Source organism: Natrix helvetica, assembly GCF_964273705.1.
Source record: "Natrix helvetica genome assembly, chromosome: 1".
NCBI lineage: Eukaryota > Metazoa > Chordata > Lepidosauria > Squamata > Natricidae > Natrix > Natrix helvetica.
The window spans coordinates 137,928,585-137,954,848 of record NC_138548.1 but is presented as its reverse complement, the minus strand read 5'-3'; the positions used below and the strand labels follow the sequence as shown (position 1 = coordinate 137,954,848).

Genomic DNA, 26,264 nt, shown 5'->3' with positions numbered 1-26,264 from the left:
AGAATAGCTTGACCCCTTCCTCTCTGTGGCAGCCCCTCAAATATTGGAACACTGCTATCATGTCTCCCTTGGTCCTTCTCTTCACTCGACTAGCCATGCCCAGTTCCTGTAACCGTTCTTCATATGTTTTAATCTCCAGTCACCTAATCATCCTGGTTGCTCTTCTCTACACTTTTTCTAGAGTCTCAACATCTAAACACCACTGCACCCACATGAGAAACAGACTGAGAGATCATAGATGCAAAGAAGGGTGGCTCCCTTCTACTTCACCTCCACTCTTCTTAGAGTTATCAATACAACATGATAACAAGCTAAACACCCTGTTCTAAGCATCACTCTGAACCCCACTTCAGGTTTAAGCATGTGCTTCGTTTAAACATTTTAACAAAAAAGGAAATGTTTTCAGATCTATGGGCTTACGTGATCTATAAATAAAAGAACATTTATGCAGGGGTGGAATGCAGCTGGTTCGGGCCAATCAGTAGCTCTGACGATCAGCTGGGGAGTGAACCAGTTCACTCCCATTATCTGGTGGGCCTGCCTGCCCACCCCTACGCTTTATCCTCTCAGCTGATTCGCAGGTTGCTGCGCCTCAGCTGTGTTACTCCCCAGAAGTAACGTGGAAGGTAAGTTTTGTTAAAACTGTGCATACGCGTGAAGTACGCAATTACCGAACTGGTTGTTAAACTGGCAGGATCCCACCACTGTATTTACAGATAGGCAAATAATAACATTTGTAGAGGGTTTTTTTCAGGAATATGTTCTGGTGGTAATCCTTGCTGTTGATTTAAGGAATTAATAAAAAAAGCACATATGTTATTATATTACACATTTGTTCTTTCTAAATATTTTGATAACTATATAATAGGTTTTCTTTGTAATATAGTCTATAGTATTTTATTTTATTTATTCGGATACATTTTTCTGAGAAGGGGTAAAGAAGGGACATCTCAAAGGAGTCCATGGCACAACCAGATTAAAAACCCTGCCGTAGGCCATTTATTTGAATTCCTGGGGAAAAAATAAAACATATTTTCTGACGTGTATCTTAAAATCCTATGCAGCACAGGATTTTAAATTGCACATGCTTAATCCTTCATATTTCCCTCATAAGCAAGACTGATTTTTACCAGAGAGCTTTATTTCCTCCCCTCCAAAATACATAGGACTTCAGAAGTCCTGGAAGTTCTGACTTCATGGACATAAAGTTCCTCTGAGTAGATTTCCCTTAAGGTTCGGTTGTCAATCTCTTAGCCAGTGCTTTGCCAGCTGATGGAAGCAAATGGAAGTGAGCTGACATTTTGGCTATTTACTTGGAAACAATCCCACTGGACTCTTAAGTCTTGTGTCTAAGTAAACATGCATACATTTAGTATGGTTTGGGGCTGCAAAATCTCTTTGGGGGGGACGTATGAAATAAATGGTTGCTGGAGATCAAACAGAACATCTTCTTATTAAGAGTTTTGAAACATTTATTTGTCATTCAGACCATTTAATTTTTTGGGGGGGTGAAAGAGGATTATAATTTTTAGTGCTTTACTAAAAATTATTATTATTATTATTATTCATTGCAGAGTCAGTCAGATTTTAAGTCAGGGTTTGGCATTTTTGTCTACCTATCAAGTCCTTACCAAAGGACCTGGGATAGGCAAATCTGGATGTTTGATGGTGTTACAGATACCACCACAGGATAGAAGCAGTTCCAAGTAAAGCTGCCTTCTGCAATTGACTGATGGCAAATTTGTCAATGCCTATGGTGTTCAAGTGGGGCTCCAGTTGTTTTGGAACTGCACCAGGGGTGGGTTCCTGCCAGTTCTAACCTCTTCTATAGAAGAGGTTCCACAAATCTACAGTGCCGTTTAGAACCGGTTCCAGCTCCCTCCCCCCGCCCATCCGCACATCATCAAGATGAAGAGTGAGAGGAGGAATTCTGGGAGTTGAAGACCACAAGTCTTAAAACTGTCAAGTTTGAACACCCCTGGGGGGTTTTTTCTAAAGGGTTAGGGGTGCAAGGGTCTTGTAACTTGACAGCTTTAAGACTTGCGTGCTTCAAATGCTGGAGTTTCTGAGCCAACATTTTGGTTGCTAAACAAGAGCGTTGTTAAGTGAGTTTCACCACATTTTACGTTGGCCACGCCCACCCAGTCACATGGCTGGCAAGCCACTCCCACCCAGTCACATGGCTGGCAAGCCACTCCCACCCAGTCACATGGCTGGCAAGCCACTCCCACCCCGGTCACATGGCCGGCAAGCCACTCCCACAAAGCAGGCTACACCTACAGAAGAGGTTCTAAAAAACTTTTGAAACCCACCACTGAACTGCACCCAAGGCGCCTATTACTATTGGTACTACCCTTGCTTGCCTTTGCCATAGTTGTTCTATTTCTATTTGTAGGTCTTTGTATTTTGTTATCTTCTCCAGTTCTTTTTCTTCTATTCTGCTGTCTCCATGCACTGCCACATCCAATATCCAGACATCATCATCGTTGTTGTTGTTGTTGTTGTTCTAAACCACTGTGGGGACTGGGGGCACATGTTTCCTAAATCAGTAAGTATGCTAAAGAATTTTGAGTGCTGTCTAAGATTGTGGGTTTTTTTCCCCAAAACGCAACATCCAGCTTTACAGTACTTGTCTTCTATTTCTCTTCTAACTTATCTTCAGGTGTTGAACTTTGGGTTAGAAGTTATCTTCCCAACTACTGATAACATACATACAAGAAAGCGGGAGACAATAAGGACTCCAGAAATTTGCCTACTTCAAACTTTTAGAAGGAGAAAAAAAGCCCATCCATAATAATCAATGGGCAAGTGTTAATTAATGTCTGGTTTCTGAAGCTAAGCGCTGTCCTGCCAGTGAGCCCCTTTTACCTCGCCTCTGGGTAAATGAGGTTTGGCTGCCCTTTCCTGAGACAGCCCCAGGATACAAATGAGCCGGCACTCCCAGTAGACTCACCTGAAAGGTTAGCGGTTGTGCACAGTGTCTCCGATGAAACCCATGCAATACAAATGAGGATTTCAACAAAGAGCCCTTAGATTTGATAAATAGGGACAAATTTTTACTTTGATGCAAGGAGCTGAAGCTGTAGTGGCCAAAAAGGTGATTTATCATGGTGCCAAGGCACCAGCCATTAAGTCTTTCATGCTGGAACCATTGTTTGTGACATCAAAAGTGTGTGGTGAAAATGGATGATCGCCTCAGAACTGCGTTATGTTTAAAGATAAGCGTGCTTAAGTGTGAGGAGTGTAATGAGGGGGCCAAGCCCCTCATTTGCAATATTTTCAAGTCTACACATTTGTCAAAATATCTCATGATGGCATTGTCATGTTTGCTACTTTTCTTCCCCTGATACTCAGCGGTTACTTAATTATTGATGCCATGAGCTTTCTAGTTCTTTCAAGACTAGGAGAAGGAGAGAGGAAAGGAATTAGGGAGGGCAGCAAAATAGACTTCTGAGGTAAAATACCTGGTAGCCTCCTAGACTTTGATGGCCATCCTTAAATATTTTTTTAAAAAAGCAAGGAACTGAAGGCCTAAGCCAGAGATAAGATTTAATTAAATGCTGGGCCTTCAGGCTTGTTTCTGTCTACTGAAGAAGATACAACCCCCCTCCCCCCCCAAAAATAGAAAAGTCATTTAATAAAAGACTTTTATTAAAATAATAAAGGAAGAAATGTACTAATTACATAACAGGAGAGCAATGACATTAGCAATCACATTTAATTTAGGTTTTTTTCAACAAAATACAAATGGAAAGAAATAAAATTTAGTTTTTATTCTGGTCTCAATAATTATGTTCTTGGAATGCCATTCTGGAGCTTCCTATGAGTCCAAGTGGCTTCTGAAAAGACTTCAGATAACCCCCTCATCCAATTCCCATGAAAATAAAAGAGGAAGGAAAGGGAACACTGTCACATTTGCAAGAATGAGGTCAGCCCTACAAGGTAGACCAGATTAAGAAACAGACCCTTTGCAGGGTTACAAGTGATAATAACAAGTTATTACAAGCTATAAGAACAGAATCTTGCAAGTCGGAGCCTTCATCCAGTTCAGGATTGAATATCTCTGCATCTTAATCCTCCTATATAAGATGCACCAATATGAGTCGCATATCAAGAGAATGGGCCCTATACCGTTATATTGTACATTATTATCAAATGTATTATAATTACAGGCAGTGGTGGGTTGCCAATCTTGTTACTACCGGTTCAGGCACGCTCATACACGTGCAATGTTTCTGTGCATGCACAGAAGCATCCGGGTGGGTGGGCGGAGCCTCCACCGCCGCTACTACCAGTTCGCCCGATCTGGGCCAAACCGGGAGAAATCCACCTCTGATTACAGGGCATGTCCTTCAAGATTTTGCTAATGGTTATGCTTGGTTTGATGGTTTGAGACAATGATGGGTTGTTTATTTTTGGCTTGCCATTGTGTGAATCCACTCCCTGTGTTTATTTACCACAATTAATGGCTATTAATTAATTTCACCCTTAATGTGCAGTCCCAGTTACTTAACTATGTTAACTAACTAGGTTTAAGCCATGGTTTAGGTCCGTGCTTTAGTGAAACAGATAAACATTTGTGTAAGTTCCTAAACATTTTACAAACCAGATTAATTCAGTTTTCTGTGAACTCAGAGGTTATTGAATGCATTATTCTTGTTGAAATGCTAGTAGACCTATAGCTAGCCAGACGCAGCCAACAAATATATAGAAATGTATTATTACACTTGCTTTTAAAGTAATTTTTTCCAACTACACATTTAAAAAAATACATGAAAGACATGCTTGAATTCACTTGGCCTATTTCATTTCTTCAAGGTCAGAAGTACAAGAGTTATTTCCCTAAAACTTCAGCTTCTTCTTTCTATTGTTGCTGACATTTTGGAGTCTGCATCCTTTTGTTTCCGGTATTAAATCTCTAGCTGCGTGACAATTGCACTTCTCTGAGAGAACACGCATATGAACTTGAGTTATAACACAAAGGAAGAGACAACCTTCCCTTTTTTTGAGAGAGAGAAAGTGATCAGGCTACAGCACAAGTGTCACTCATTGGAGACTCAAAATCGTGAAAATGCATGATTTCCAAATCTGATCCCATTTAAAGAGGTTTATGCATCAGATTGGGCTTGACTTCAAAGGTGAAGCCCCTGGGCCCATGAGAACTTAGTGGTAAAGGAGGTATCCCAACTCTGCCTCTCACTGACCAGAGCTGCTTAGTCTCAGGTATGGGGAGTACAGGCAGCTGTTGAGATGTTATAAACAGTCCTTATTGTGCCAGCTGTCACAGTGGTGGAACGAATGCAGAATTCTCTCTCATCTTCGTGAACAAGAAAGGACTACTTCTTCCTGAGATGGAAGAAAGGAAGCTCAGTTAAAATGCAGAGGAAACACCCAGGTGGTCTCTTCACTACTTTGTTTACGGTGAGGAAGGGTATAACTTGTGGAAGCGGTTGAGAAGAGAGCTAGGACATGTTTCCTGGCTAAGCTGTCAACCAACATTAGCCAGTGATGGTAGGGCAAATTCTTCTAGAACAGGGGTGTCAAAGAGGAAGAAGAGATCTCCTTTTCTACAAGGGATGTCAGGGAGGAGGGACAAGAATGATAAAAATCAGAGGGATCCAGAGGAGCAAATAAAAAAAATCAAGATGGGAGGCACAATCAAAGCCTTGCCTCCTTTTAATGCATATTGCATATACCACATGCATTTAAAACAGAACTGAGGCTTCATTCAGATGCAAGCACCCTGAACTTGATTCCCTGAGCCAGTACTAACTAGGCCTAACTTCTATTTAGCTTCTGGGATTGGCAAAGTCAACTAGATGTTGCTACATAGTTGGCTAGCTTATGACCTCAGCAAAATCAATTTTCACTCAGTTTGGTGCAGTGGTTGGTTCCGGATTCCGTTCCAACATGCATGCGTGCAGCACACGTGCATGCATTCTAGCGTAAAGCCTCCGCGACGCTCCAGCTGCTCCGGGGAGCATCACACAGGCACCGTACGCACCATGCACATGTGTGGAAGCGCCAACAGCATAAAGCACCGGTAAGGACCACAGGCGGGCGGGTGGGCCCTCCAGAGCACCGTACCAGAACGGTATCCAGGCAGGATCCGATACGCCTCTCCCGGGGCGTACCGCCTGCAACCCACCACTGTTTAGTGGGTGCAGCACTGGGAGATGCTGGTTAAATAGCTGTGAACTACTGAGTCTTGAAATAGATATTATTGTAGGGGAAGGGGGAAGCCTTTTTAGAAAGCTATTTTTTCTCATATTTCAGAGGCTCCAGAGACAACTCCTTCTAAAAGTTGCTATGAGATTCCCCTTTGCTCCCCATAGGTTAAATCTCTAATCTGAATGAAGGAAAGTTTCTGCATTGTACAGTATTCAGCTGAATGGCCAATATATAAGTATTTGGAGTACAGGTAATTCTCTACTTACAGCAGTTCATTTAGTGACCATTCAAAGTTAAAACATTTAAAACAGAACTGAGGCTTCATTCAGATACAAGCACCTACATACCATCTTTCCTGATCTGTAGATATCTGTAGATATCACTGGTAAAAATCTCTGCTATGGGAAACATATTCCTCTCTATGCACTACTAGTTTTCCTTCAGTTGGATGGGAAACATTTGCTGATAAAATGTATTTAAAAGTAGAAGAAAAAAACCAGTCATATTCCCATGAGCAGAGAGCCATGTTCTTTCTTACTTAGAAGGTAGTCGTGACTATCTATCTATCTGTAAATATCCTGCCTTTTATTAAACTGGCAGGTCTCCAAACTTGGCAACTTTAACACTTGTGAACTTCAACCCCCAGAATTCCTCAGCCAGCATGAGAGTTGAAATTCACAGGTCTTAAAGTTGCCAAGTTTGGAGTCTCCTGCATTAAACAATCATTTTATACCATCAGACTGGGTCAGATTTTTCAGATGGGAGATGTTTGCAGCTGAGGGGATGGCAGAGCATTGAAACAATGTGCTCGTCCTTGAAAGCAATTAAAAAACACAACCACCACCACCCTTCTCAAACAACTCAAAAACACACTAAAATAGGATAGGATAGGATAGGATAGGATAGGATAGGATAGGATAGGATAGGATAGGATAGGATAGGATAGGATAGGATAGGATAGAATAGAATAGAATAGAATAGAATAGAATAGAATTCTTTACTGACCAAATGTGACTGGACACACAAGGAATTTGTCTTTGGTGCATATGCTCTCAGTGTACATAAGGAGAATAAAATACATTCATCAAGAATAAAAAGATATAACACTTAATGATAGTCATAGGGTACAAATAAGCAATCAAATCATACTAGGAAACAATCAATATAAATCATTAGGATACAAGCAACAAAGTTACAGTCCTGCAGTCATAAGTGGGAGGAGATGGGTGATAGAAACGATGAGAAGACTAATAGTAATAGTAATGCAGCCTTAGTGAATAGTTTGACAGTGGCGAGGGAATTATTTGTTTAGCAGAGTGATGGAGTTTGGGAAAAAACTGTTCTTGTAGTCTAGTTGTCTTGATGTGCAGTTCTCTATAGCATCGTTTTGAGGGTAGGAGTTGAAACAATTTATGTCCAGGATGTGAAGGGTCTGTAAATATTTTCACGGAGTTCTTTTTGACTCGTGCAGTGTACAGCTCCTCAATGGAAGGCAGGTTGGCAGTAATTAGTTTTTTCTGCAGCTCTGATTATCCTCTGTAGTCTGTGTCTGTCTTGTTGGGTTGCAGAACCAAATCAGACAGTTATAGAGGTGCAGATAGCACTGGGGAAAATGAAATCCCCTTTTGCAGGGGAAATGCATTATTTGAGATGTTACCAGGAAGCATTAGAACACAGTTCCTCGTAGAAGGCTTAAGGGTTCTGTTCAAAAGAATCCCAAGGATGCAGGTAGCATCTCTCACCATTATTCAATATCTAATGCTAGAGATGGAGGGAAGTATTGAGCATAGCAATAGTTAGGGGAGACAGTCCCCATTACAGATGTAGGAAGTCCTTGACTTACAACCATTCCTTAATAATAATAATAAATAATAAATTGAATTTATTAGCCGCTCCCTTTCCAAGTAGGACTCGGGGCGGCGTACAATGGAGCATATAAAACATGGAAGATATATAAAAACACATAGACATACATACATACAAAACATACATACACATACACGGACACGGTCACGGAGGAGGTAACCAGTTACATCATATAGACAATTAAAATCAACATTAAAATACCCCAATTGTAAGAACCCAATATGCAATTAAAAATTTTACGTTTAAAGGTCAATTTAAAAAACAGTTAGGAGGAATAAGAAAAATTAGGATTGAGCCAGGCCAGATAATTGAAAGAGGTGGGTCTTCAGCTGTACACGGCTCAATTAAGTGACTGTTCAAAGTTATAACAGACATGAAAAAAATGACTTATGACTGTTTTTCACACTTATGACAGGGGCAGCATCCAGCCAGATTCACTTAACAACTGTGTAACTAACTTAACAACTGCAGTGATTTGCTTAACATCTGTGTGGCAAGGAAGGTCATAAAATGGAGTTAAATTTGCTTAACAACTGTCTTGCTTAGCAACATAAATTTTGGGCTCAATTGTGGTCATAGGTTGAGGACTACCTGCCCTGAAGGATGAAACAAAATGCCTTGGAAGGCTTTCTACCACTTTTTAACAAACAGCAATCACCCTTTAATTTCATTTCCCTAAACTGTTACGGATAAGATAATTTGAGACATAGAGGCTGGCTTTCTGAAACGATATTATTATCAGGGTTAGAGACAGCTTTAGGGGATCTGTTTGTGTCTAGCTTTCCCCAAATGCAGGAATGACAGGGCAGGGAGAGGCTATGCCTCAGTGTCAGATGACACACTCACCGTCAGAAAAGCTCAGTTTCAATTCCCCATGTCAGAGTCAAGTTAGCAATGCAGGCAAAGCCTCTCCAGTCATTCGGGAGCACTGTTTAGTTCCTGATTTAAAAAAATAAGGATGCTTTTGAGGCAAGATAGATCCTGGTTGACCTACATGAACCCATTCTTGCTGTTTTCATAGCAAAAACATAAAATTAGCCATTAACTTCTTTGAGGATTTGGGGATTGGGGAGATGAGGTGGCTGTTTCCTTCTGTGTTGATTCCAGGGGTGGGCTGTTGGGGGTTTGCAGGGGTTCGGGAGAACCTCTAGCTAAGATTCTGTGCAGTTTGGAGAACCTCCAACTCCTACTCTTGGCTGGCCCCGCCCACCCCACACTTCCTCTCCCAGGAGTCCCCACACAGTCCTTTTTGGATGCAAGTAAATGCAGGGCACGGGCAGAGGTTAAGGGAGGATGAAAAATGGGGCTACCAAAAGTTCAGGCCCATTTCCGGCCTCTAGAGGGTGTCCGGAGCCCGGGGAGACAGTTTTCACTCTCCTGGAGGCTTGAAAAAAGCCTCCGAAGCCCAGGGGAAAAAAACGCCCCCCATTGTGGTGCAGGAGGCTGACTAGGCTACGCCCACCATGGCCACTCCCACCCAGCAACAGGGCAGAGAACCTCTTGCTAAAAGTTTTGAAGCTACCCCGGAACTTGATTCTCTGAGCAAGTACTAACTAGGCCTAACTTCTATTTAGCTTCTGGGATTGGCCAAAGTCAACTAGATGTTGCTACATAGTTGGCTAACTTATGACCTCAGCAAAATCAATTTTCACTCAGTTTGGTGGGTGCAGCCCTAGGAGATGCAGGGTAAATAACTGTGAGCAATTGAGTCTTGAAATGGATATTATTGTAGCGGGGGGGGGGAGCCTTTTTGCAGAGCTATTGGCTCCAGAGATGACTTCTAAAAGTTGCTACGAGAGTCCCTTTTGCTCCCTGTAGGTTGAATCTCTAGTCCGAATAAAAGTCAGCTTCTGCATTGTATAGTGTTCAGATGAATGGCCAATGTATAAATATTTGGAGGACAGGTAGTCCTCTACTTTACAACAGTTCATTTAGTGACTGTTCAAAGTTCCAAGAGCACTGAAAAAAGTGACGACCCTTTTTCACAGTTACAACCATTGCAGCATCCCCGTGTGGTCACGCAATCAAAATTCAGATGCTTGGCAACTGGTTCATACTTATGACCGTTGCCGTGTCCCGGGGTCATGTGATCCCCTTTTGTGACCTTCTGACAAGCAAAGTCAGTGGGGAAGCCGGATTCACGTTACAGCCATGTTACTGATTTGACAAGCGCCGGGATTCACTTAAGAACTGTGGCAAGAAAAGTCGTAAAATGGGGCAAAGCACACCTAACAAATGTCTCACTTAACAACAGAAATTTTGGAGTCAATTGTGGTCGTATGTCGAGGACGACCTGGACTTTATAAACATCTGGAATCTCTTTCTCTTTGTATCTGTATTGCCAGTGCCAAAAGTCATTGTATTGAATCCATCACAATTCTAGATTAACTCTGTGAAAAGCCTGGGATCTTTGATCAACTATTTGACGTCACGCTGAGCTAGATGAATTGATCATTTCTCTCTGCAGCCTTGCGGTTCTTAATAATCACAGAGGAAGGTTGATTTTTACGGTGGAGCTGCTAAACCATGTGTTTGGATAGCCAAGGGCAGAGCGCATGTGTTGTGGCCCGCCAGCGGATCTGGGAGCAGATTCGGAGAGTCAGGAGGTTGGGGAGGAACATGGGCCAGCCCTGGAGTCTGGGGAAGGCTCTGACGAGGGCTCTGCATTGGAGGCAGAGATGGCCCTTTAAACAAAATAAAAAGGGTTTTATCGGGATGAGGAGTCGGCTTCGTGCTTTTGGGAAGCCTAGGTCAGAACAACATCTTGTTTATCACAGTCAGAAGGTGAGAGCAAGTTGGGAGAGAAAGCCCACCTTTCCTTGTTGGCTGAAAGATTGTTTCCCACTGCCAAGTGTCACCATGTCAAGTAGCAGGTGTGTATATGCATTCCTCAGGCACGATAATGCCACGCTGGAAAGCAAATCCCCTTTTTACCTTAACGAAGAAAATTAGGACTCAGAGTCACCTAAAGTGTCTTGCCGTGGAGTGTTAGGTAACTGCCTGATTGCTCCAAGATTGATAAGAGGCCAGCTGTAGCAAAGAAGAGAAGGTTCCACGCTGCGTTTTCCTGCCCTTTTAGAATATAAACACCTCAAAGTCCTCTCTCGTTCATTCTTCATTTTACCATGGGCAAAGATTGGAGCTATTTGTGATTCTGTTCCGTCTGAGTTGCATCCACAATGCAGGTATAGGGAGGAGTAACTTAAGACTCCAGACTTGATTGAGCTTCTAGAGCAGGGGGGGTCTGGCTCGATTTCATTGAGGGCCGCATCAAGGTTGGGTTTGACCTTGGAGGGCCGGGGGGATCATGGCCATGATGCTTGACATCACTCGTCTCCAGAGCACCTGTGGTGGCACGAGTGCTCTGCCAGTGAAAACAGGCTCCCGAGCACCATTTTTGGCTGGGACCCTCCTGCAACCCTCTGCCAGTAAAACGGACCTTTGGAGAGCTGCACGCGGGCCTCGCTAGCTCCATTTTCACTGGCAGAGGCACTGCAGGCCAGTCCTTTGCTGTTTCCAGGAGGGCAACACGGGTTGGATCTAAGCATCCAATGGGCTGATTCCAGACCCCGGGCCTTGAGTTTCACATCCTTGTTCTAGAACCACTGATCAAGTTAGAAAATCCTTGCCAGGCCTCCTTTGCAAAAATCACTCTACCCAAAATATTAAATGCAACACCTGGTCATCAAAAATGTAAGACCTCCATATTAATGACTTAGGGGTCTGATTTATAAAAGAAAAAAGTCATCCGCCAATTGTTTGGCCTTTCTTACCATTAAGTCTTGGTGCATTTTTTTGTAGAAACCTAATAGAGAAGAGGGACATAAATTTAATCCTAAACCAAAATTGTGACGTACCTCTTTGGATTAAATTAGCTTTACTCTTTTGAATTAATGTGTTCAATCCTGATTGTTTTAAAGAGCGAACTTTATTTTGAGTGCCACCCTACTGCCCCCTCAAAAATCATGCCATGCCTCTGATGGCTGTTCTGCCCTATTTCCACCCATCACGGTGGGCCTTTCTTCTTCCCAGGCAGTTCTTCCGTTCCACTTGCGCTATCTTTTGTCCTCCTTTCCTTGAGGTGGTGTTCACCCCAGTAAAATATTATTCAATAGATCAGTCTTTAAGATGCTGTAAAGTTCCGAGCCTGTTTTGGCTGCAGCAGTCTTGATGGAACTCTCCTTCCAAAGATATTATATGTGTCTCATGGGAATATTCCTCTGCCATTCCAACCGAGGCAGTGGCTTAATGAACCATGAAGCAACCTTTGATCAATACAATGTTATGGTATAACTTTTTTTCCTGGCAGTTTTCAGGTTGTCTGTTCTGCTGATCCTCTGGAAGACACTCCGCATAAAGTAGCATTCAGCTATTCTCTAACAAGATCCCAGAGACCTTTCTGTTATGTCAATGTGCTCCTTTGTTTTCTTGTGATTATACGTATTATCCATTAGGCCAACTTTACAAGAGAAAATGATTTATACAGGTTCTACAGTCCTCATTTACCCACCAAAATAGAAATGGGCAACCCCAACACTAAGCAACGGAGCTGTAAAGTGAAACATCACATGACTGCACTGTACTGACTTATGTCAGTTTCGGCTGTGATCATTAAGCAAATCACCCATAGTCATTCATTGTGACGTCACATAACTGCAACTTGTGACTTCCTGCTGTCTTCCACATTGACTTTGCTTGTCAGTCGTCAGCTGGGAGGGTCACAAATGGTGATCACATGACTGGGGAATTGCGGCATCCATCATAAATGTCCATCAGTTGCCAAACACTCAAATCACCACCATTTGATTGCAAAGATGCTGCAACTGGCACAACCTTGAGGACTAGTCACTAAGTCTCCTTTTTCAGTGCATTCGTAATGGGTGAAATGCTAAAAGTGTTGTCTCGGTTAAGCATTTTTTTAAAAAGTCTCATAGTTAAATTTGGAATTAACCAGGAATTGTCCTCGGTTTTGGAAAAGGAGAGCAATAGCAATTAGACTTATATACCAGTTCATAGTGCTCTACAGTCTTCCATAAGCAGTTTACAGAGTCAGCATATTGCCCCCAACAATCTGTGTCCTCATTTTACTGATCTCGGAAGGATGGAAAGCTGTCAACCTTGAGCCCCGTCAGGATCGAACTCCTGGCTGTGGGCAGAGTTTGCCCACAATACTCCATTCTAATCACTGCACCACCAGGGTTCCCTAAAGGTGAAGTTTTGTTATTGGAGGCAGTGGAGTTTGTTAATGTGCCTTATTCCAATATGTTACAATAATTTTATCTTCCCTAAAATGAGAGGTTGTTTATGCCTCTGCTATTTGGACCATTTTCAACTCAAAGCTCCCCTTGCCAAGATCAGTCTTTTAATTCCGTGAGGAAAATAATGAATTCAACAGAAGATTGTTTTATTTGGAGCTGGGGGAGGGGGGAGAGTTAAAACCAACTCAATGAAATAAGTTTTCAATTGGGGGTGGGGAAACAGTAACAAATTGAAATTATGGAATCATCCTCACCCCAGCCATCATTTTTCTGTTCAGATTCATAATGTGTTTGGACTGCTTTCTGAATAATACAGAGCAAGGAGGCAGCGAATTTGGGAAGGGATGATCAGGATTATGTCTCAATCAGGCCTTTACTTTAGCAAACGTCCAAGTTATGTCCAGTTATCAGTGATGCAAAATAGAAAAGAAAATACTCTTACACAACTGCAGAGAGTGCAAATGTCTCACAAGAGCAGGGAGGTGCGGTCAGGGGAGGCAGGGGAAGCAGAGCCTCACCGCTCTCATCATGAAAATTTTAAAAAAGGGAAAAGGGAAGACGCTGAGGAGCCTTCTGCACACGTGGTCGGGAATGGGAGCGCTCCGTGGTCCCCTTCATGTTGACTCAGGAGTCAGGAAGGAGGGGAATGGGACTACCTGTGCAGGAAGCTCCTCAGTGCTAGCCTCCTGCACACGTGGTCCCATTCCCCTCCTTCCTGAGTCAACATGAAGGGGACCGCGGCTGACGCTGATGACGTCACCAGCCTCACCAGCCATAAACCTCACCGCACGTCACTGCACAAGAGTACTTAAGAACACCAACCACACCAATAGAGATGGGCAAAGTTAAAAACAGTAATCCTAGCACAGATACCATAGTACTTGTTTAGTGTCTGTATTTCCGATTAATATAAACTACATTTTTTGGAGTCAACCATCAATGTTCTCCTTTCTTAGATGATCTCTGTTTATTACTTCATGTTTTTAAAAATCTGCCCCACTTAGATGTCTTTGAATAACAACTGCCTCCAAAAGGCAGTACTTTTTTTTTGAGTTTATATATAACTCTAAACATATGTACTTAAAGGTCAGCATCCCTTATGTGGAAAATGTTTAGGATGGCAGGATAGGTCATTGTAATGACCTTGTAGCAATCTTGTAATTTAAGCAGGGCCTTTGGTGTTCTTTACACTTTTCAAATAATGTAACAAGACAGATTTCTGCCCCAAAGAAAATACTATCTTAACACTGACAGTGGGGGGAAAAGTATGTGTTCAAATGATGGGTTACGGTGAATTGGATGGACACTAATCCATATGGAGAGCCATTTAGTGAAGTTATCAGAAAACTGCAAACTTATCCCCCATCTAGGTTTCTCAGCAGCAGACTTTGGAACTTGGAATTAGGACAGGCACACACTCCTCTGATTTCTGCTAGTCATTAAAAAAATGTGCCACAAAGATGAGAGACGAGGCAGGAGGAGATGATGGAGAATGGAATTTTCTGTACCATCTGGCTTGGAAAAATGGCGTGTTTAAAGCTAGCCTGTGGAGAGAAGAGTATTCTCCTCCTGCGTATTGAGAAGTAAGTTCTAAGCAAGGTAGTGTGAAGGGTTTAGAGGTTTTTGGTTTTTTTAATGCGGCCTTAAAACCATTATGATATTCTGAGCCCCCAGGACCATATATCCTAGCCCAAATATGGGCTAATTCTTATCTCATATATTAGTTTCACCTTTTAAGTTGCATTACTAAAATAAATGAACTTTTGCACGATATTCTAATTTTTCGAGTTTCACCTCTAGACAAATATGTGATAATATCAATCATGTTATCAAACTGTACTTTTTAACATGATACAATGAGAAGAAACACATGGGAAGTATGAAAACATTAAAATATATACAAAGTATTGGCCATATTTAATTTAAGGACTGCATGTAACAATTCAGAAATAAGTGGCACACATGAATTAGAGCTCCTAAATGCTGCCTTGCTCATAGTAAGAATTTCTTAAAAGAATAGACTTTTTTTTCCATTTCAAGTTTAAAACATCTAATATAACCAGTGACATTTTGCGGGGCCATGCTGAGGTTAGTGTGATAGAGCAGTCATTGTCCTTGGTGAATTCACATCTCTCTCTGTCAGATTTTGCCGGGGTATGTAATGTGTCAAAATTATCCAAACACGTTCAACCTAAGAATTCCAGAAACACAGCCCAGGAAATGATGCATTTGTCATAGCACGTCAGTCCTGTTCATTTACTGCCCGTCTCCCAGCCCAAAAGTCATTTGTTCTGATCTATCTACTTGGCCAACCTTCACAAATAGTCATCAGCAGAGAATTAAAGGAAGGGGAAGAAGACAAGGAAGAGGAGGAAGAACAGGAAGAAGATCATTTTCTCATTTTTTTTTTAAAAAAGACTTACAATGCATGGAAGCTTCTTTCATGATACAATTATATTGAACTGCATGATTACTAAGTAATCTTCTGTAATCATTGTCTGTCAAATCAGGCTATTAGATCTGTGAACTATCTGTTATCCCCAGTTCTCATATTTCTTTTCAGTAGAACCAAGCTCAAATATCTTTTAGTTGCAAGACAAGCTCTTTGTCAAAATTGATTAGTAGACTGTCCTATCTGAATGTGTCCACTTAATCATTTCTAATTAGTTAATTTAAATCATAAATGATATGTACATTAGTAAACATTCTGCTAGGAATTCTGGACTTTCTACACATCTAAAAGCTACCATGTGGCAGACATCCTCCAGAAGATGGTTGAGAATGAAAGGAATCCATCAAGGACTATTTTGCTCTCAAAATAGTGTGCTTATGCAACAGACAGAGTTGCATAAACAGAGAGTCCACCCAAATTGTTCCGCTTGCCAAACAAGAGCTTACTTTCAATCTGAGAAGCATTGTCACTTTGAAAATACAGAAAGTTTTGAACATAGAAAGTCTTCCCAAATATTACTTTGTGTGAAGAATTCAGGAGAAATAAATTAGCAACCTTCGTGCAAGTTTGACTTTGATCAAATCTGCAATCTCAAAGTCAGAAAGTGTTTTTAATTACTGGCAAACAAAACTTTAAGAGATATCACTATAAATCTCATCCCTACTATTAGAAATAGTATTATATGGAAACACTTTAAATCATTCTCTTTCTAGCTACCAATTCAATTTTTTTTACTACTGGTTCTGTGGCCATGGCTTGGTGGGTGTGGCAGGGGAAGGATTCTGCCAAATCTCCATACCCATCCCACTCCTGGGGGAAGGATATTGCAAAATCTCCATTCCCACCACACTCTGGGGCCAGCCAGAGGTGGCATTTGCCAGTTTTACTCAAAATTTCCACTACCGGTTCTCCAGAGCCTATCAGAACCTGCTGAATTTTACCCCTGACCACACCTTACATCAGTGGTTCCCAACCTTTTTTTGGCCATGTACCACCTAAGCATCTTTAAAATCCTGATTCACCACCACCACCACCCGGTGAGATACTGTATAATTCATACTTTACTCAAAAAGTGAACTCTACTCACATGGAGGAAGGCTAAGAGGCCATTAACTTGGTTTAAACAAGGTTCAAATTGCCCTCATTAAAAATCAAATTGCCCCTTGTGGGGCGTGGGCCCCACGTTGGGAACCATTGCTTTACATCAGGGGTGTCCAAACTTGGGAACTTTAAGACTTGTGGACTTCAACTCGCAGCTGGCTGGGGAATTCTGGGAGTTGAAGTCCACAAGTCTTAAAGTTCCCAAGTTTGGACACCCCTGCCTTACATGAACTTAGGGAAGAGAAGGGGAAGGGAAGGGGAAGGGGAAAGGAAAGGAAAGGCTTAATGTGAAAAACAGGGATTTCACACGAACAAATGTATAAAACCACAAAGTTTGTTTGAGATGATATATAATGCATCTCCTGATTGCATGTTGAAAGGGAGTTTGGGATGTCAGAAGGGTCTTCTGTATAACTGGAGTGAGGGAAAAATGACGGAGAGCATTTTGGACAAAACAGTTATATGCCAAGCGCTGATTGATGCTGCATGTGCGATGAATTGTGATTTTTGGAGATAATTATTATATGCCAGGTGCAGTGAAAAGAAAGAACAATGTCTTGACACTTGCGACTACAAAGGCTTTTTTTAAAAAAAATCTATAACCTTGATTCATTCTATCTCTATTAGGAATCAATCCACCTGACCTAAATTTTGTTTCATTCATCAGAAGTTTGTGCCCAGATGATTCCTGCCCAAGGCTAGGTGTCCTTGGTGTTCAAAACACTCAGCTCTGTCTTCTGGAGACACCATCATTCTACCCAAATAATCTCTTCTGAGTCAGAAAAATGGGAGGCGAGCCTGGTGAAAAATTAGTGCTCAGGCCACGCATACGCAAACACCCCTCTCCTGTGTGTGACACTATGCCTTCTCTGCTTATTCCTTTGAAATCTTTTTTTAAGGACAGTATTTTAATTGCAATAATAAAAAAAAAGACAGAGGCTTAATTTTCTCTGCCGTTGACCAACAAAGTCATGGCCTTTTGTATTCAGTTTAAAACATTGCAGGAAATTAATGAGTCCAATGCTCCACTTGGACTCCAAAGCAGCCCCCAAATCCTGGCCGTACATTAATCCTGCAGTATTGCCTTGGTATCCCAAATATATTCAATATAGCCTTCAGCAACAAAGAGATAGCCCAGTCATTCATTTAACACAAGCTTATCCTGGAAAGATGGAGGCACCTCTCTCTGCCTGTGTCTGTCTGTCTGCCTCTTTCTGCCTCTGTCTGTCTCTCTGCGTCTATCTGTCTGGCTCTCTCTCTCTCTCTCTTTGTCTATGTCCGTCTATCTGTCTCTCTCTCTTTCTGTCTCTCTCTGTCTCTTTCTTTCTTTCTTTCTTTCTTTCTTTCTTTCTTTCTTTCTCTGTCTGTCTGTATCTTTCTCTCTCTCTCTCTCTCTCTCTCTCTCTCTCTCTCTCTCTCTCTCTCTCTCTCTCTCTCTCTCTGTGTGTGTGTGTGTGTCTGGCTCTCTCTCTCTCTGTGTGTGTGTGTCTGTCTGTCTGTCTCTCTCTGTGTCTGTCTCTCTCTGTGTGTCTCTTTCTCTCTCTCCCTCTCTCTCTGTCTGTCTGCCTCTCTCTGTCTGTCTGTCTCTCTCTGTCTCTGTCTCTCTGTCTGTCTCTCTCTGTGTCCCTCTCTCTCTCTCTCTCTCTCTCTCTCTCTCTCTCTCTCTCTCTCTCTCTCTCTCTCTCTCTCTCTCTCTCTCTTTCTGTGTCTGTCTCTCTGTCTCTCTGTGTCTCTGTCTGTCTCTCTGTCTGTCTTTCTCTGTCTGTCTCTTTCTCTCTCTCCATCTCTCTGTCTCTCTCTCTCTATGTATGTGTGTGTGTGTGTCTCTCTCTCTTTCTGTTTCTCTCTATCTCTGTCTCTATTTCTCCATATATACCATCTCCAGCTTGAAAAGGAGGCAAAAGGTAAAGCATTTCCATATTATTGCAAAGAAAATTACATAGCCGTATCCCCTGATCAGTCAGCCGGAATCTCCCTATTTTCACAATCCCCTGTCCTCTTTTCAAAATTAGAAAAGCTAGAATCCCATCTGAAACACTGGTGTTTCAGAGAAACTGGAGGAGAGTCCAGGAACTGAAAAAAGGGCAGCTGAGTCTGGCAGTGGCTCTGCCACGGAAACCTGTCCATTCTAACAGAGGCACTGGTAAACTCCATGGGCTGGTGGTCTGATTCGCTACAAAGTTCCTTGTTATGGCCCCTGGTGATGCAGTGGTTAGAATGGAGTATTGCAAGTTAACTCTGCCCACAGCCTGGAGTTCGATACTGATGGGACTCTAAGTTGACTCAGCCTTCCATCCTTACGAGGTTGGTAAAACGTGGAGCCAGATTGTTGGGGCAATATGTTGACATTGGAAACCGCCCAGACAGTGTGCTACAGGGCAGTATATAAGTCTGAGTGGTATTGCTATTGCTATGCCCATTTGCACTCAAAACAAGCAAAGACTATCGGAAACTTCAACTGGTCCAAAATGCAGAAGCACACACAGTAATGAGGGCACCTCGGTTTGCCCATGTAATACCTCTGATGTGCAAGGGCAGCTTCGGGTGCAATTCAAGGTGATAGTCATCAACTTTAAGGCCCTATATGGCACAGGGCCAGGCCATCTTCAGGATCACTTTTCCCTGAGGACACCTACCCATCCTACCAGATCAGACAGGATAGGCACACTCCTAGTCCCTTCCCCTAAATATTGCCATCTGATGGGAGCTAGGAAGGGTGCCTTTTCCGTGGTTGCCTATAGAACATTCTGCCAGCTGATATTCAGCAGGCCTCACATTTTACACCTTCTGTTAAGGCTTTGAACACCTGGCTTTTCCCCCGAGTGCCAAGATAAGATTTGATAATTCGACATTAAAGGTTTTGATTTGGTGCCAGGTCTTTGTTATTTTTGACACTTTAATCTGTTTAGCTTTATAGTTTTATCATGATTTTATATGTCATTTTAACTTTCTAATGGGAGATGCCCAAAATTCATTAGAAGATAGGTAATTATACAAATGGTTTAACAATACATGCCTTAATTCATTATTATTTTAAAAGAATCTTTCATACTTATCCAAGGTGAAGTAACCAGTTTCTGTTTCCATGTTTGCTAATATGACAGATCCAGAAGGTCCATTACTGACAAGTATGAATGATATGCCAACAGCAAATGTACAAGTTTGGTCTGGTGGTTAAAGTACCAAGCTAGAAAGGGGGAGACCATGAGTTCAAGTCCTGCCTTAGCCATGAAAGCCAGCTGGGTGACTTTGGGCCAGTCACTCTCTCTCAGCCCAACCCACTTCACAAGGTTGCTGATGTGTGGAGAATAAGAGGAGGAAGGAGTATTGGGCATATTTAGTACCTTGAGTTATTTGTGAAAACAATAAAGGTGGGATAAAAATAAATAAATAAAAATAATGTTGTAGTTTCCAACAGGAGAAACAGCTCTCCACTCAGTGTAAAGGCATTGGCTTTGCAAACAACAATGTCCCAGCATATCTCTAAACAGAGTTGAAAATCTTTGGAGAACCTTACTGGCAATATTCTGTCAAATAAACCTGTCTAGTATTGAGGCTCATCTAAGGCAACCTCCCAATACATTGACACATATGCCACTAATCAGGGATGGGATTGAAAAACTTTAGCAACTCGGTCTCAGCCCAGTTGCTGGGTAAGCGTGGCCATGGGGGTGTGGCCTACTCAGTCTCCTCATAGTGTGGGGGGTGCATTTTCATCCTCCCCAGGCTCCGGGGGCTTTCCTCGAGCCTCCAGGAAGGGTGAAAACGGCCTCTCCCAGGTTACGAATGCCTTCCGGAGGCTAGAAACAGGCTTGTTCCCAGACTTCCGGTAGACGCATTTTTCACCCTCCCCAGGCTCTGGAGATTTTCCCCAAATTAACAGCAGGAGACAGCTAGATGATACACAGGCAGGAAAAGATGGCAGGAAGCAGACGGGAAGGAAGGGCTAAATCCAATTTATATCAACACCATTCAAAGCTTTGTACTCTTGCAAGCCACAAGCTGATTCATACCCTGCCTTTTGTCCCTTAAACTTCTCGTCACTCTTGAAGGATCTCCTCAAATTGATCCAAACAAGACATTCATTTGTGGGTTTGTTTTGCAATTCAGCCTTCATTAATTCCCATCACGCTTCTTTTGTATCTTTCTACTGAGTGTATTCATTATGAGAAAGTGTGTTTGTGTGCGTGTATTCATCGGGTCCCCAATGTGAAATGAAATGAAGCTCTAGAAGTTCACCAACTTGCTCAAATGTTTTTGAACCTCTCTCTCTCCACGTTACATTAAAGGGCGCTTGGAAATGAGCTGAGGAAAGGAGTTCACAACATTTGCTGCATAAAATTTGGAAAGTTAATTAACTGGCTGTATTTTTCCCCTCGCTTCACTTTGAGAAACTGTGTAACTGTGTCTTCTTTGAGCTGTACAAGAAAGCCCAAGAGTAAAGCACATGACTTTGACTGTACAACAGCTAAGAGCGAAAAACAAAATGGGCTTTTGAAAGCTTCAAGCCCATGACAGCTGTGAGAGGGCCAAGAATTCAGCAACTGTCTTGGGTAAAATCAACCCCAATGACTTAATGCTTTGTTTCATCATTAGGAGTATAAAGAAGATTGTTCTCTGCCATCAGCAGCAAGCCCTCAATGAGGCTCAGACAAAAACTGGTAAGAAGAACATGAGGGAGGGGGGAGAGGTGCAGCTGATAATTAATGTAGTTACCTTACATTGAGAGACTGGAAGGCTATTGTCCAAATGTAAGAGTAGTCCAAATAATGGACATTAGAACAATGCATAATTGCATAGCCAGTAAGTGATGCATTGAATCGAACTTTCATTTTATTAAAGTTATACCAAAAACATAACCACATATACTCCAGATCTTACAGGCTTTTAGAAATGTCTTGGATCTAAACTATAGTTATTATCAGTCCTTTGAGAAGAGCAGGAGGAAAAAACGTAGCAGAAGCAATACTAAAATCTTATTTTACTGATGATAACAGAATCCTGACAGAAGTTTGTCAGAAAGCCTGACAAAGTTTGTCTTCTCCTCTTATCAACTCTTTTCAGTATTCATTAAGCAACCTCATTTATTTTCCTTGTTCGCTATTAGTATCTTCTTTTCAAGGAATTGCTATCTAACCTTTTTCCATTAGCTTCTCCTGCTGTGGAATTTTACTGATCACTCCACATTAGGAATACATGCTTTCTTGAAATCTAAAGTATACATTCAACTATATTCAGTTGTCCATAAAACCAAGAATTCCGGCATTAACTGGTCATTTCTCCCCAGTATTCCCGCTATCTCGGCTTTGGTGACTACGACTTCCTTCCCTATTTATTAGCCTGAAACCAAGGCTGTTTCTTGCCATCCTCAGAAAGAGAAAGTGCTTGGAAAAGTTTGTCTACAACAGATGTCAGAGCAATTAAAGTTTCCTATCACTCTTATTTCATGCCTCTTTGAATGATTTGCCATTTGATTCTAAAAAGCTTAATTCTGCTAAAAACCAATAATTTAAGGGATGATAAAATGGTATTATTTGCTTATTGAGGTAATATTGTTAAGTTAATTATCACTGTATAAGGCTTTTTATTTGTTTATCCATAGATAAACTGCTGTACCATAAGAGGTAAAATTTGCTTTTCCATCTGTTGGTTCTTTCTCCAAATCTCCACTTATTCTTTTTTTAACAATGGAGAGGAAAACCTTATGGATAGTAGGCCCAGAAAAAATATAAAGTAAAAATAAAAATCTTTATTTCTGGAGTGACACGAGGCTGGCTACTGGGCCTGGTGAACGCCTCTTTGAGCGAGGGGTCCTTACCTGCCGCCTTGAAAGAGGCGGTGGTGAGGCCCTTACTTAAGAGGCCTTCCCTTGACCCGATGGAGCTAGCTAATTATCGTCCAGTCTCCAACCTTCCCTTTTTAGCGAAGGTTGTAGAGAATGTGGTGGCACAGCAGTTTCCACGACACCTTGAGGAATCCGAATATCTAGACCCACGCCAGTCCGGCTTCCGGCCCGGACACAGCACGGAGACGGCCTTGGTCGCGTTGGTCGCGTAGGGGTTGTTCCTCTATCCTGGTCCTATTAGATCTCTTGGCGGCTTTTGATACCATCGACCATGGTATCCTATTGCGCCGGCTGGGGGGGGTGGGAGTTGGAGGCACCGTTCTGCGGTGGTTCGGCTCCTACCTCTCCGACCGGACGCAATGTGTGTTGGCAGGGGGGCAGAGGTTGACTCTGAGGCCACTCACTTGTGGGGTGCCTCAGGGGTCGGTCCTCTCGCCCCTTCTGTTCAACGCATATGTGAAGCCGCTGGGGGAGATCATCCGTGGTTTTGGGGTGGAGTATCAGCTGTACACTGATGATACGCAGCCGTACATTTCCACTCCAGACCACCCCAACGAGGCTGTCGAGGTGATGACCCGGTGTTTGGAAGCCGTCGGGGTCTGGATGGGGGACAACAGACTCAAGCTCAACCCCTCCAAGACTGAGTGGCTGTGGCTACCGGCACCCCGGTTCAGTCAGTTGATTCCATCGCTGACCATAGGGGGCGAGCAATTGCCCCCTGTGGAATGGGCGCACAATTTGGGCGTCCTCCTAGATGCCCGGCTGTCAATGGATGACCATGTGGCAGCCGTGGCAAGGGGGGTGTTCCACCAGGTTCGCCTGGTGCGCCAATTGCGCCCCCCACTGGACCGGGATGCCCTACGCACGGTCACTCATGCACTGGTGACGTCTCGGCTGGACTACTGCAATGCCCTCTACATGGGGCTTCTCTTGGGACGCGCTCGAAGACTGCAGCTAGTCCAGAACGCAGCCGCGCGGGCTATTTTGGGGAGTACTAGGTATTCCCACGTAACACCGCTCCTGCGCGAGCTGCACTGGCTGCCTATGGTCTTTCGAGTGCGTTTCAAGGTGTTAATTACCATCTTTAAAGCGCTCCATGGCTCAGGACCTAGGTACTTGCGGGATCGCATCCTACCACACACTTCCCTGCGACCGATTCGCTCTCACAGGGAGGGACTCCTCCGGGTGCCGTCCACTAAGCAATGCCAACGGGCGGCACCTAGGAGTAGAGCCTTCTCTGTGATGGGCCCAACCCTCTGGAATGACCTCCCCCCCCGATATCAGAACCACCACCGACTTCCCCTCCTTTCGACGAAAACTGAAGACTCACCTGTTCCGTTTAGCCGGCCTGGACCATTCATAACCTTATTATACCTCCTGGCAGATATATTTTAACTGGGTAATTTTAATTGGGTATTTTTTTAGGATTGTTGAAATATTGTTTTTATCTACTTTACTTTGTACAGTGTCGTATTGCCTCCTCTTCTATGTTTTTATGTTTGTATGTTTGTATTCCATTTTATCTGTTTTATTTGACTGTACACCGCCCCGAGTCCCTTTGGGGAGAGGGGGCGGTATAAAAATCGAAATAAAGGTAAAGGTAAGGGAGCTATAGGTTTTATTTCAATTTCTGTTGGAACTTATCTATCTCATTTATCTATGAATCTATTTGGAGCTATGGATGAATTTCAATAAATGAGCCACACATATATGGACAATTAAGCTAAAAAGCATTTTGTTAAAACTATAATAATGGAGGGAGACTTTATTTGATGAATACAGTACATACTTGTAGTAGGTTTATCCATTTACCTGCTGAAAATCAAAGACAACAATGTGTGAAATTAGATGGTTTTAGAAAATAAATTTAATAATGTGCTGAGATGGGTTTAGAAGGCAATACTGTATGTATTCATTTATTTAAAAATTAGAGGAATAAGACCTACATTTGCAGCCCTATTTTGCTAGGTCACGTTGCATTAATCTCACTCATGCTGTGTGCATCATTTCCTACCAACAGTAAAGAAATTACCAATCAATTGTGGCAGATTTTGAGTAGTATTCCACAAGCACAACCAAAACCTTTACTTCAAACATGTTCCTTCTGATCTGTGCAAGATAGAATTTCTAATCTAGAAACTACCTTGCAAGCCAACCTGCATTCCATCAGCTAGCAGGTATAAGCAATGTATTGACACACTCAACTGAAGTCAGGAAAATATAACAGAAGTTGTATAGTTCTTGTTTTCACTGATGCTTTTGCTATAGGAACAGAGTAGCCTCAATGTTATTGACTGAAAATATGTAGCCAAGCACGTAAAACAATTTGTGAAAACAGATAATGGGGAAAATGTTGCAACTTTCTAACATTATTTGGTTTGATATGTAGATTAAAAGTCGATTATCAAAAATAAGTGGTGTATTTATTTCTTGCTTCACCATAATTTCAATATCATTATTCGTTTAATTCATGGGTGTGGGAGTTGTACAAATTAATTGATTGTTTAAGGGGGATCATCGTATTACAAGTTTGAGATCTCTGCAGTAGAAGACCTGTCAGTTCCAATTCCATTGGCAACCACACACGAATCTGACATAAAATGAAGTGATCCTGAATCAATGTGGTTTTGTAAATGTTGCAAAAGCTTCTTTTAAATAGCAAAATCTAGTTTGTATAAAGGTCTAATATCAAAGGTGAAAATGAATGCATTTTGAAACATTGAGTTTTAACTGTGTAGGAGTCCCTAAAATCCTCCTTCTCTTCTAGTATAATTGCAAGCAGAAAGTACATTGAGCCACACAATATTCATTCATTCATTCCACCATTATTATTATTTCTATAAATAACTCGTGGTAATTATTTTCCCTGTTTTCTCCATACCTCAGCCCTGAACTGAAAGAATTGGACTGAGATCTTGGATTGGCCCAAGGTCACCCATCTGTCTTTCATGATTAAGGTGGGACAAAAACTTGTGGGCTTCTGCTTCCTCTCTTGGTGCCTGAACCACAAGGTCAGAGTTACTCTGTTTATGCATTTTTACCACCTTTGTTCAGAATTGCTTACAGCTGTATAATGAAGTGCTCAGGTTTCATTACATGATCATCCAACCTTCTCAAGTAGATCAGGTTTACAAAGATGAATTAATCCAACACCTGTTGGGTTTTTTTAAAAAAATAATAAAGATGAACATGCATTGTTTGGTATCCAATTTGGGACTAAATGGCCACAACTGCCATTTTGTGTGCAAATAATTCTCCCCCAATTCTTGACTGACCATGTTGTAAAAGCACAGAAAATGTGCTACCAATTTGCCAAAAGTTCACACTCTACATTGTTTTAACAATTGGGACTCCCCTTAAGTTGTCCCCTTCCTTCTCACTACCACCATCATTCAGCCATCCTAGAGTCAAGCAAATAAGCAGGAAAAGGTAGTGAAAAGGAGGAAGGTAGGGTTTAGCAGAGAGCTGTTTGAGGCTTCTATAGTTACAGTACCTGTTTGAAAATGCTGCTCTTTAATAACAACTCTGTCTACCAGGGTGCTGCATATAGAATGTCCAACACAATGGGGGC

At 42.2% G+C, this 26,264-nt stretch overlaps 1 long non-coding RNA gene across 1 annotated transcript in view; it reads left to right on the top strand.

Annotated features, from left to right (window-relative positions):
- The first annotated feature begins 2,149 nt into the window (after nucleotides 1-2,149).
- Nucleotides 2,150-26,264, top strand: part of LOC309382490 — a 273,086-nt gene continuing 248,971 nt past the window's right edge. The window contains exon 1 of the long non-coding RNA XR_014173678.1: nucleotides 2,150-2,235. This is a non-coding gene — a long non-coding RNA (uncharacterized lncRNA). The remainder of the gene's footprint in view (nucleotides 2,236-26,264) is intronic.